Genomic DNA, 9,832 nt, shown 5'->3' with positions numbered 1-9,832 from the left:
AGCCTGTTTCCTAAGTAGCAACTCTTACCTTAGGGGAGTGTGGGGCCCTAAGAAACATTACTGACTGTGGTGGCCCAGGAAAGTCTACTTTGTGTGCTTGTGGAGGACCAGGACACTCTCCTTTAGGTAATTGTGGCCGCCCAGGATACTCAGCTTTAGTTGATTGTAGTTGCCCAGGGAATTCTAAATTAGGTGAGTATAAGCCCAGGAAATGCTTTTTTAGATCATTGTGGGTCCAGGAAACGACACTTTCTGTGACTGTTGGGGCTCAGGACACTCTACCTTAGGAGGCTGTGAAGGCCATGAATTCTCAACTAATAATCGATTATGGTTTCAGGAAACTACTCGATGTGAGTTTGGGGACCAGGAAACTCTAGCTTAGCTGATGATTGGAGGGACTCTAGCTTAGATGATTGTAAAATGTATGTGTTGGGAGGGAGAGCAGCAGGACACTCTATCTAAGGTTATTGTGACTCCAGAAACACAACCTTAGATGATTTGTGCTCAGGAAACTCCACTTTAGGTGATTATGTACCTGGGAAAGTGTCCTTAGCTGATTGGGGTGGGGTGGGATGGGGTAGGGTGGGTGGGAGGGGTATGTAACTCTACCAAAGGTGATTGTGGACACAAGAAGCTCTATATTAGGTAACTGGGGTCTTATGAATCTTTTTAAAAAAATATATTTTATTGATTTTTTACAGAGAGGAAGAGAGAGAGTTAAAAACATTGACGATAGAGAAACATAAATCAGCTGCCTCTTGTACACCCCCCACTGGGGATGTGCCTGCAACCAAGGTACATGCCCTTGACCGGAATCAAACCTGGGACCTTTCAGTCCGCAGGCCGATGCTCTATCCACTGAGCCAAACCGGTTTCGGTGGGTCTTATGAATCTTGACCTTATGTGACCGTGGGAGTCCAGGAAACTATTACCATATTTTCTGGCGTATAAGACAACCCCCTAATTTTACAGTTAAAACAGGTTTAGGCCTATATTCGCTGTATAAGACTAACCCCCACTTCAAAAAAAAGACTTACTTTGCCGTCAAGATCTGCAGGTAATTTTTGTGCAATTTTGGTCTTTTGCCCCCGATTTTCGGTTGACTTTTTTTTCATTTCAAAAGTCGTCTTATATGCCGGAAAATACGGGTAGGTGATTTGAGGTGTGAAGAAACTCTCTTACCTAATTGTTGGAAGCCAGGAAACTACCATGAAGTTATTTGGTTGTCCAGGAAACTTGACCTAGGTGACTGTGGGGTCAAACTATCTTACCATAGATGATTGTAGGGGATCTGAAAACTCTACCTTAGATGAATATGTGGGCCCTAATATAGGTAGTATTTTCCGGCGTATAAGACGACCCCCTAATTTTACAGTTAAAACATAGGTTTAGGCCTATATTCGCTGTATAAGACTACCCCCCACTTCAAAGAAAAGATTTACTTTGCCGTCAAGATCTGCCAGTAATTTTTGTGCAATTTTGGTCTTTTGCCCCCGATTTTCAGTTGACTTTTTTTCATTTCAAAAGTCGTCTTATACGCCAGAAAATACGGTAATTGAGGGGACCCAGGAAACTTGACTTTAGGTGCTTATGGGCCCAGGAATTCTACCCTAGGTTATTGTGAGGTTCAAAGATAGTTTAATTTGGTGATTTGGAGGTGCTCATGTGCATGCGGGGACCCAGGAAATTCTAGCTCAGGGAACTGTGAATCTTGACAGTACATCATGGGGGTAGGTGGGAATCTAGACCTGAGGCAATATGGAATGCAGGATTGTTTTCCTTAATTATGTGGATCAGGGATCTCGAGCTTTGGTGATTGTGAAGACTCAGGAAACTGGGCTTTGAGTGGTTATGGGAACTCTGGAAACTCCGAGCTTAACTGAATGTGGGGGGCTAGGTAAGTCTTCTGTGTGTGTGTAGGGGGAGGCAGCGACTTTAGCTTAGGTGACTGTGGGGGCCCAGGAAACCATACCCAAGGTGTTTGTGGGCTCAGAACACTTGACTTCAGGTGGTTTTGGGCCCAGAAGACTTGACCTTAGGTGTTAGTGGGCCCAGGAAACTTGAGCATAGATGATTGTGGAGTCTCCAGAAATAATACCTTAGGTCAGTGGTCGGCAAACTCATTAGTCAACAGAGCCAAATATCAACAGTACAACGATTGAAATTTCTTTTGAGAGCCAAATTTTTAAAACTTCTAATGCCACTTCTTCAAAATAGACTCGCCCAGGCCGTGGTATTTTGTGGAAGAGCCACATTCAAGGGGCCAAAGAGCCACATGTGACTCTCGAGCCGCAGTTTGCCGACCACTTAGGTAGAGCGCACCGAGGAAATTATCATAGCTGATTGTGGGGCAGAAGGCACTACTCTAGGTATTTTGGACCCAGAAAACTCTACATTAGGTGATTGTGGGCCCAGGAAACTTAACTTAGGCAATTGTTGGGACACAGGAAATTTGACCCTAGGTGACTGTGTCCTTTTTGATTATGGGCCCAAGAAAGTCTACCTACAATGATTGTGGGCCTGCGAAAATCTATATTAAATGATTGACAGACAACTTTACATTAGCTGATTCGGGGGCCTGGGGATGATTGCCTTAGGTCAGTGGTCAGCAAACTGCGGCTCGCGAGCCACATGATGCTCTTTGGCCCCTTGAGTGTGGTTCTTCCATAAAATACCATGTGCGGGTGCGCACATACAGTGCAATTGAAACTTCGTGGCCCATGTGCAGAAGTCGGTTTTCGGCCTGGGCAAGTCTATTTTGAAGAAGTGGCGTTAGAACACTCAAGGGGCCAAAGAGCCGCATGTGGCTCGCGAGCCGTGATTTGCCGACCACTGCCTTAGGTGATTGTGAAGGGCAAGAAACATCTACTTTATGTGATTGCTGAGGGCCAGAGTATTTGGCCTTAGGTGATGGTAGGGGCCAAGGAAAGTTAACTTTAGGTAATTGTGGGCTCAGAAAGCTCTGTGATTTAGGGAGGCCCAGCAAACTCTACCTCAGGTGATTGTGGGCCCAGAAAACTCAACCTTAGGTGATGGTGGGAGCCCAGGAACATAAGTTCAGGTGATTGTGGGGTTCTGGAAACTAGAATTTAGATGATAATGGAGGAGGGGGGATGGCTCAAGGATTTCTAGCTTGGTGATTGTGGAGGGGCAGTAAACTCATAGTTTCTTTTGGTAGCCCAGGATCCTCAACCTCAGGTGATTGTGGGCCCGAGAAACACCTTAGGTGATTGTGTGCTGAGCTAACTTGATCTTAGGTGAATGTGAGGGCCAGGATAGTCTGCCTGGGTGTTATAGTGGGCCAGGAACTCTACCTTAGGTATACCCTAGGGCCCAGGGCCTTATGTGAATGTCAGGTCCCATGAACTCGACCTTGGGTGGATCATCCTTGCTCCTGAAACTCTGCCTTAGGAGATTGTGGGGGCCCAAGAAGTTCTTTCCAAGTGATTGTGGGGTCTGAGAAATTCCATCTTAGATGATTATTTGGAGCCATGAATCTCAACCTTAGGAGACTGCGGGCCCCGGATTGGGGCAGGAGGGGGGGGGGAGAATAATATCTACCTTAGGTGATAGTGGGGGTCAGGAGACTCAACCTTAGGTGATTATGAGGATCCAGGAATGTGGACCTCTTGTGACTGCGGAGGCCAGGAAATTCTTAGTTGATGGTAGAGGCTATGAAATTCTGTCTCAGTTCATATAGGGGGTAAACAGCTATCCCCCAGTTTTTGAAAGTTTGCTTTACGTCACTTTAATTTTTGAAAGGCCTATATTTGTGCCTGTTTCTACTAATTGAAAGAAATCCAAAGAGGATTTCACTTTTACAAAAAAGGCAGAAAGCGGTACTAGCCGTCAGTGCTTGCTTTGCAGTCAGCGGTCATAGAGGCGCTGCACAGCCTGAGCAGTGCGAGCGGCACCTCCAAGCTCCTCCGGGAGCTGCGCTCGGCATCAGGCAGCCAGGGCTCTGAGCTGTGGCGGTGAGCGTCTGCGCTTTATCTTGATTTACTTTGTATTTGTTTGTAAGATGTGTCCTAGGTCACTGCTTCTTCGTTTTATCCCATTTTAGCTTATGAAAGGTTTCATAGGAATAGTCTATTTTCAAACAGGGGTAGAGGGGAGCCTGTGTTGGAAATAAACCTCATTTCCCCCCCTTCCTATGTACCGGCAAACCCAGTTCTTTCCCACTGTCTTTCTTCTGTGTGCCTCCTTCACTGCTCACATAGCACATGTCACTTCTGACTCTGCTGGTCTCCACATGTGTGGGGGTTTCTTCCACACCAAGCAATTCTGTGCCACACCGACCAGGTGTTCTACAGTGAACTCCATTCTGACTCGGTCTATCCAGAGGTGGCGTCAGATCCCACAGGCTGAGGGCTTAGTCCCACACTCTTCACCCAGGCCTCCACTTCAGACGCTAATGGCCAGCCTGGGCTATCACCCATGCTCCTGGCAACCACTTGTACAGATCACAAGTTCCAGTGACCCCCTCCCTGGGTTTGATGAGTTTGCTGGAATGGTTCACAAACTTAGGGAAACATTTACTTAGGCTTACCAGTTTATTAAAGGATATGCCAAAGAATACAGATGAGCACCGGACGGGAAGGGTAGGGCAGCATAGGTGGGAAGGGGAGCCGAGCTTCCATGTCGCCTCCAGGCACACCACCCTCCCAGCACCGCCGTGTCCTCACCAACCCAGAAGCTCTCCAAGCCCTGTGCTTTCAGAATTGTACAGAGGCATGACTGAGCATCAATTTCTCAGCTGTTCTCAAGAGAATGGGGGGAGGGGGGGTGCTAAAAATTCTAAGCTTCTAATCATGGTTTGGTCTTTCCTGTGTCCACCTCTCATCCAGGAGCCCACCCAGAGTCACTTCATTAGAACAAAAGACACCCCTGTGACCCAGGAGAGCATAAGGGTTTCAGGAGCCCTGAGCCGGAAACTGGTATTAAACACTGGAAAGGGGTTCCTGGACCTTGTTCCTGTGTGTGTGTGTGTGTGTGTGTGTGTGTGTGTGGTGGGGGGAGGCTTCCCCATGCCAGAAAACAATTCTTGGACATTAGTAGGGTGTCTGATAACTTAACTCAATTCTGACATTATCTTTCCTAGGGACAGACTCAAATTCCACAGGTAAAGGGCTCAGTCTTGCAAGACAACAAGTCTCAATCTCAGATGCCAATTGCAGGCCCAGGTTGTTACCTTTGCTGCTGACCTACCAGCTGTGAAACACCTCCTTGTGAGGCAGTGTTTCAGAGGTCCACGGAACTGTGCTGTGGGTCTGCAGCCCACTGTGGGGGTTTTGGCTTCGCTCAGAAAGAATTCAGATGTGAGCCAGAAAAGAATTTAAAGTGAAAGTGAGTTTATTAGTGAAGCAGCGAGACAGAGTGGGCGCTTCCACAGACAGAGCAGCCCCTCCCCAGGGGGCTGAAAATTCTAAGCTTCTAATCATGGTTTGGTCTTTATTTATTTCTTTTATTGAGGCTCATTTAAGGGGCAGGGCATTCAATAAAGGGCAGGGATATTCAGGATTTTTCCAGGAAAGAGCCCATTTTGTGTTCTTATATGGGCTTTCCATTTGGATCATAGTGGCTTAGGAGGTGCCTTTTAGTATGCTAATATATTACAACTAGAAGCCCTGATGCATGAAGATTGGTGCTAGAATGGGCTTTCCTTTATGATGGCACCGCCTTTCTACTCCAGTCCAGCCTCTTTCCGCTCAGGCCCCGGAGCCTCCTCTTTCCCCTCTGGGAGCTGCCTCTTCCCCTCCAGCCCCTCCTTCCCATGCTGCCCAGAGGCCCTGAGGGGCCGGAGGTGGGGGTGAGGTGGGGGTGAGGTGGGGTAGGGTGGGTGGGTGGGGCAGAACGCCTGCGTCGTTGCCATGGAGATGATGAAAGCGTTCCACCCCCCATCACTCGGCGCCTGTGTATGCAGTATATTTAGTGTGGGGCAAAAGTAGGTTTACAATTGTGAGCACACAAAGCAGAGTTTATTCTTGTATTATTACTTATTAATTATTGTATTATCTTCCACGTGAACAACTATAAACCTGCTTTTGATCCATCCTGTATTTTCTATCATCTCACAGCCCATTCCCCTGTCTCTGACCATGGACCCCCTTCCAGCAAAATGATACATAAGTCAAAAGATACTGGCACATTGCCAGAACCCCATGCAGTCACTAATAATCATTCCGGTCCATCATGTCATAGGAAACATGTTTCCCAGGGAGAGGCCGCTCAGGTTTGTAGGCCTCTATTCAGTCTTATCAGTTTCCAAACGCAGGCGCGGCCTCAGCGAACATAGGGCTTCACCCTCTCAGGCGTCAGGTATGAATGTAATATTGGCTTTCCCTTATCACACAAGCCATTTTTCATTTCTTCACCCATAACTACATTTTTTTTTTCTTCTCTGCATTTATACTCAAACATTTCCACCTTTCGAAGGTGGAGGAAGGTTTGGCTGCTCTGCTGGTCTAGATGGGACGCAGCGGTCCTAGCCTAGCCAGTACCCCTCCCTCCACACACTCCTTCCTGGCAGGTTGAGATTACACAGTTGCTGAACTAGGGGGCTATCTTTACCACCAAGCAATATAGTTGCATTCATTGTTGGCTCCGATTTTTCCAGATGGGTGTAGGCACATTCCCTCCACCAGGCCCTTAGGAATTCTGACATAATGTTTAAGACAGTGCAATTTCTTGCTGAGGAGTCATCACTGTTTCCGGCCCTTACAGTCATAGCCTTGGTCATGTGGCCACTGCATCAGATAGGGAAAACAAAAGAAGTTGAGGGGATGTGGGGAAGAAAGAGAGAAAAAAAAAAACGTAGTCATTATACCAACATCCCCCTCCCTTGGCAAAAAGAGAATTATGTCAGATCCTTTCTTACCCCCCTCTTTCCCAGACTCACCCCCAAAATAGAGACATTATCCAGGGGGACCCTGCTTTAGTCCCACTCATGTTGAGTGTGAGCACACACTCACGAAGGTGTGTAAGTCAGCCCTTTGTGCCTTTATTTGTGCCCATTTTATTTATTTTTTTGGTTTTTCAATCTGAGTATTTTATTTTGCATGGTTATACAGTATGGATGATTAGCTCACACTCCAAGATAGTTTTATAAGTTTTGTTCTTCAAATTGGTGTTAGTGTTGTAGGGCAAAAACATTACATTTAATTTAACAAAATCAAGAACGATGTGCTGGGACCACGCAGATCACACAGTGGCTCCAAGCAGGCCATTCCCCATCTCTCACAGGAAAAGGGAATCAAAAGCTAAAAATACCCAGAATACTCAAATGGCACCTAACACACTTTTATGTAAAGGTCAAGCTTGTAAATTATTAATCCATGATGCTCAAGAGTGAGAGATCTGACTAGAAAGCTAAAACCTGGAGAATCCTCATTTCCTCCTCTTTGTGGAATACAGTGTTTCTTCAAGCGAGCCCGGGACAATCCCTTCTCTTTCCTTTACTTCCTGGGTCAGAGGGTGTTTTACAATATTAGGTCTGACTACATCCATGTCTCGAGACAAGTGCTCCATCATACTTTCCACAGTTGTTGGTGCATAAAAACCCACCAAAACAAAACCTGCTGCATGCATTTTAGGATCAAGGCCAGCTCGTAACGGGGCATGTCCAATGCATGGCACACGGCTCCAGGCCCTGGCTCCCTTCGCTGGAGAGGGCAGACTGTGGGCATGGTGAGCTGTGGGCCAGGAGGCAATGGCCATGAAGGCACATATTTGTGCCCATTTTAGACAACCACAGTGACCTAAAGCAGCAATGTAGTTGCATTCACTGTTGGCTCCGATTTTTCGAGATGGGTGAAGGCACATTCCGCCCTACCAGGTCCTTCCAATTTTCTATCAAACTGGTACTCTGAGCAGAATATCTCTCTGTTCTTTGTAGGGCATTTTGGTTGTAAAGTGTGTTCCTTGGTCTGAAGAACTGATGGCTGGCTGGCCAAATCAGTGCAATATCTCTGTTCCAGTTCTTTGATAGTATTTTGAACATTTGCATCTACCTCAGGTTAAGCATAGCCTGGTCCAGAGTCAGTGGATATTCTAGTCAGGACCCACTTGTCACCCCTCAGAGCCATCAGAATTAGCATTTCTTGCCAGCTCTGATCAGGGCCTCCCACCGGGGGATCTGCCATAAAGCCATCTGTAGTCTCTGACTCTTTTGCTGGCAGACAAAATAGTTCTTGTTGGCAGACAGATTAGTTCTTGTTGGCTTCTTGTGCTAGAGGGTGCGGAGGACTAGTCTTGATTTAGCCCATCTTTGCACGACTGCAGCACCCCCACATGCACTCATCTCATGGACCCAGCTGGACGCCTTCATCAAGCACATAGGCTATCACCTTCTGAACCTGGAAGGATGTTCTTCTGATGGGCAGCTCCATGCCACACTTTAATGCACCCCTCAATTTTAAATAGTGATTTCCACAGGGCTGTGCCCCATATGGGCATCCCTGCAGTAGGCCAGGTTTCCGTTGTCCTTCTACCTCACCATATGGCCAAGCCATTGGCCACTGCGCAGGAGTCTGTGAGAACCCAAACACAATGGCTTTCCCACTGTTCAGTTCTTCCATCACTGCTAGGAAACAGCAATGCAAATCAGCCTACCACGCGGATCTGCTTTTACCTTCTTCAATCAGTGTCTTTCCATTTGCTGGTCTTAAATGCGGCAGCTTTCCAAACAGGATGGCCTCCATTCACCATGGAACTGCCATCCACAAACCAAACAGCTCTTTGTTGCTCATTTGAGAGCTGCTTATAGGCCAAGTGATAATAGAATTCAGCAGCTCCTCGGAGAGTTCCAGAGTGCATCCTAGGAGAAAAGAGGCTCCCCGTGAGTGTCTCCTTCTTGCATTCCCAGGCAGCATGATTCTATACAAACTATTCATTGAATATGGAACTCTTTTAGGGCCAACCATCTCCATTCAAGCATTTCTCTGACATCATCCCATACACTATGGATATTTCAAGTTTTAAGATTCTTTTATGTCCTCGGTCATCAGGGCAGCTTCAATTAATGTCTGACAGCAAGGTAGTAAATACCCCTCAAATGGAAATTCTCTAGCCCGAAGTCCCAGTAGTCACCTCTGGGAGACGCACACAGGCTTTTGCCGTAAGCCCTGATTAATGTCTCACAAAGGCCTATCACACATGGAATTTGTTCCCACCAACATTCCAGCTTCTATTTTATATGGTGTGGGCTTGGAAAGTCCTATTGGTTCCTGCTTAGCGTGTCCAGTTAATGTTGCTTGAGGGGTGATTTACAAGTCTGTTTTACAAGGTTAGGTAGGAGAAACGTTCCCCAGTGAGATACCATGTCCACCACCATAATACAATCAGGTAGAAGAGGTACAACTTCACATAAAGCCTGTGTAAATGTCCGAAATCTCCTACAAACTTTTACCGTAAGTCCATTAACTCTTATGTTCCTAACAGTAGCCTCTATAGGACTTCATCCACAGGTTTTGGTTTTACAATACTCAGTAGGGAAGGTGTTCCTCAGCCATTCAGATAAAGGCTTAGTCTTTCTGGTGGCCAGACCCCACTCAGGAGCCCAGCAAGAAAGACACTGCTGTCACTGCTGTCTGCCTTAGGTGATTGTGAATCCTAGATAATTTGCCCTTAGGTGAATGTGGAAGGTCAGGAACCTTGAACTTAGATGATCATGAGGGCCCAGGAAACTATAATATGTTTGGTCATTTTGTGGGGCCGGGAAACTCTGCTTTAGGTTATTGTGGGAAACCAAGAAATATTTCCTAGGTGGTGGTTGGGCAAAGAAACTTGTACTCAGGTGACCGTGGGGGCTCAGGAAATTTGATTTTAGGTGAAT

This window comes from Pipistrellus hanaki (genome assembly GCF_964339955.1).
Source record: "Pipistrellus hanaki genome assembly, chromosome: 1".
Taxonomy (NCBI): domain Eukaryota; kingdom Metazoa; phylum Chordata; class Mammalia; order Chiroptera; family Vespertilionidae; genus Pipistrellus; species Pipistrellus hanaki.
This window is presented reverse-complemented; position numbering follows the sequence as displayed.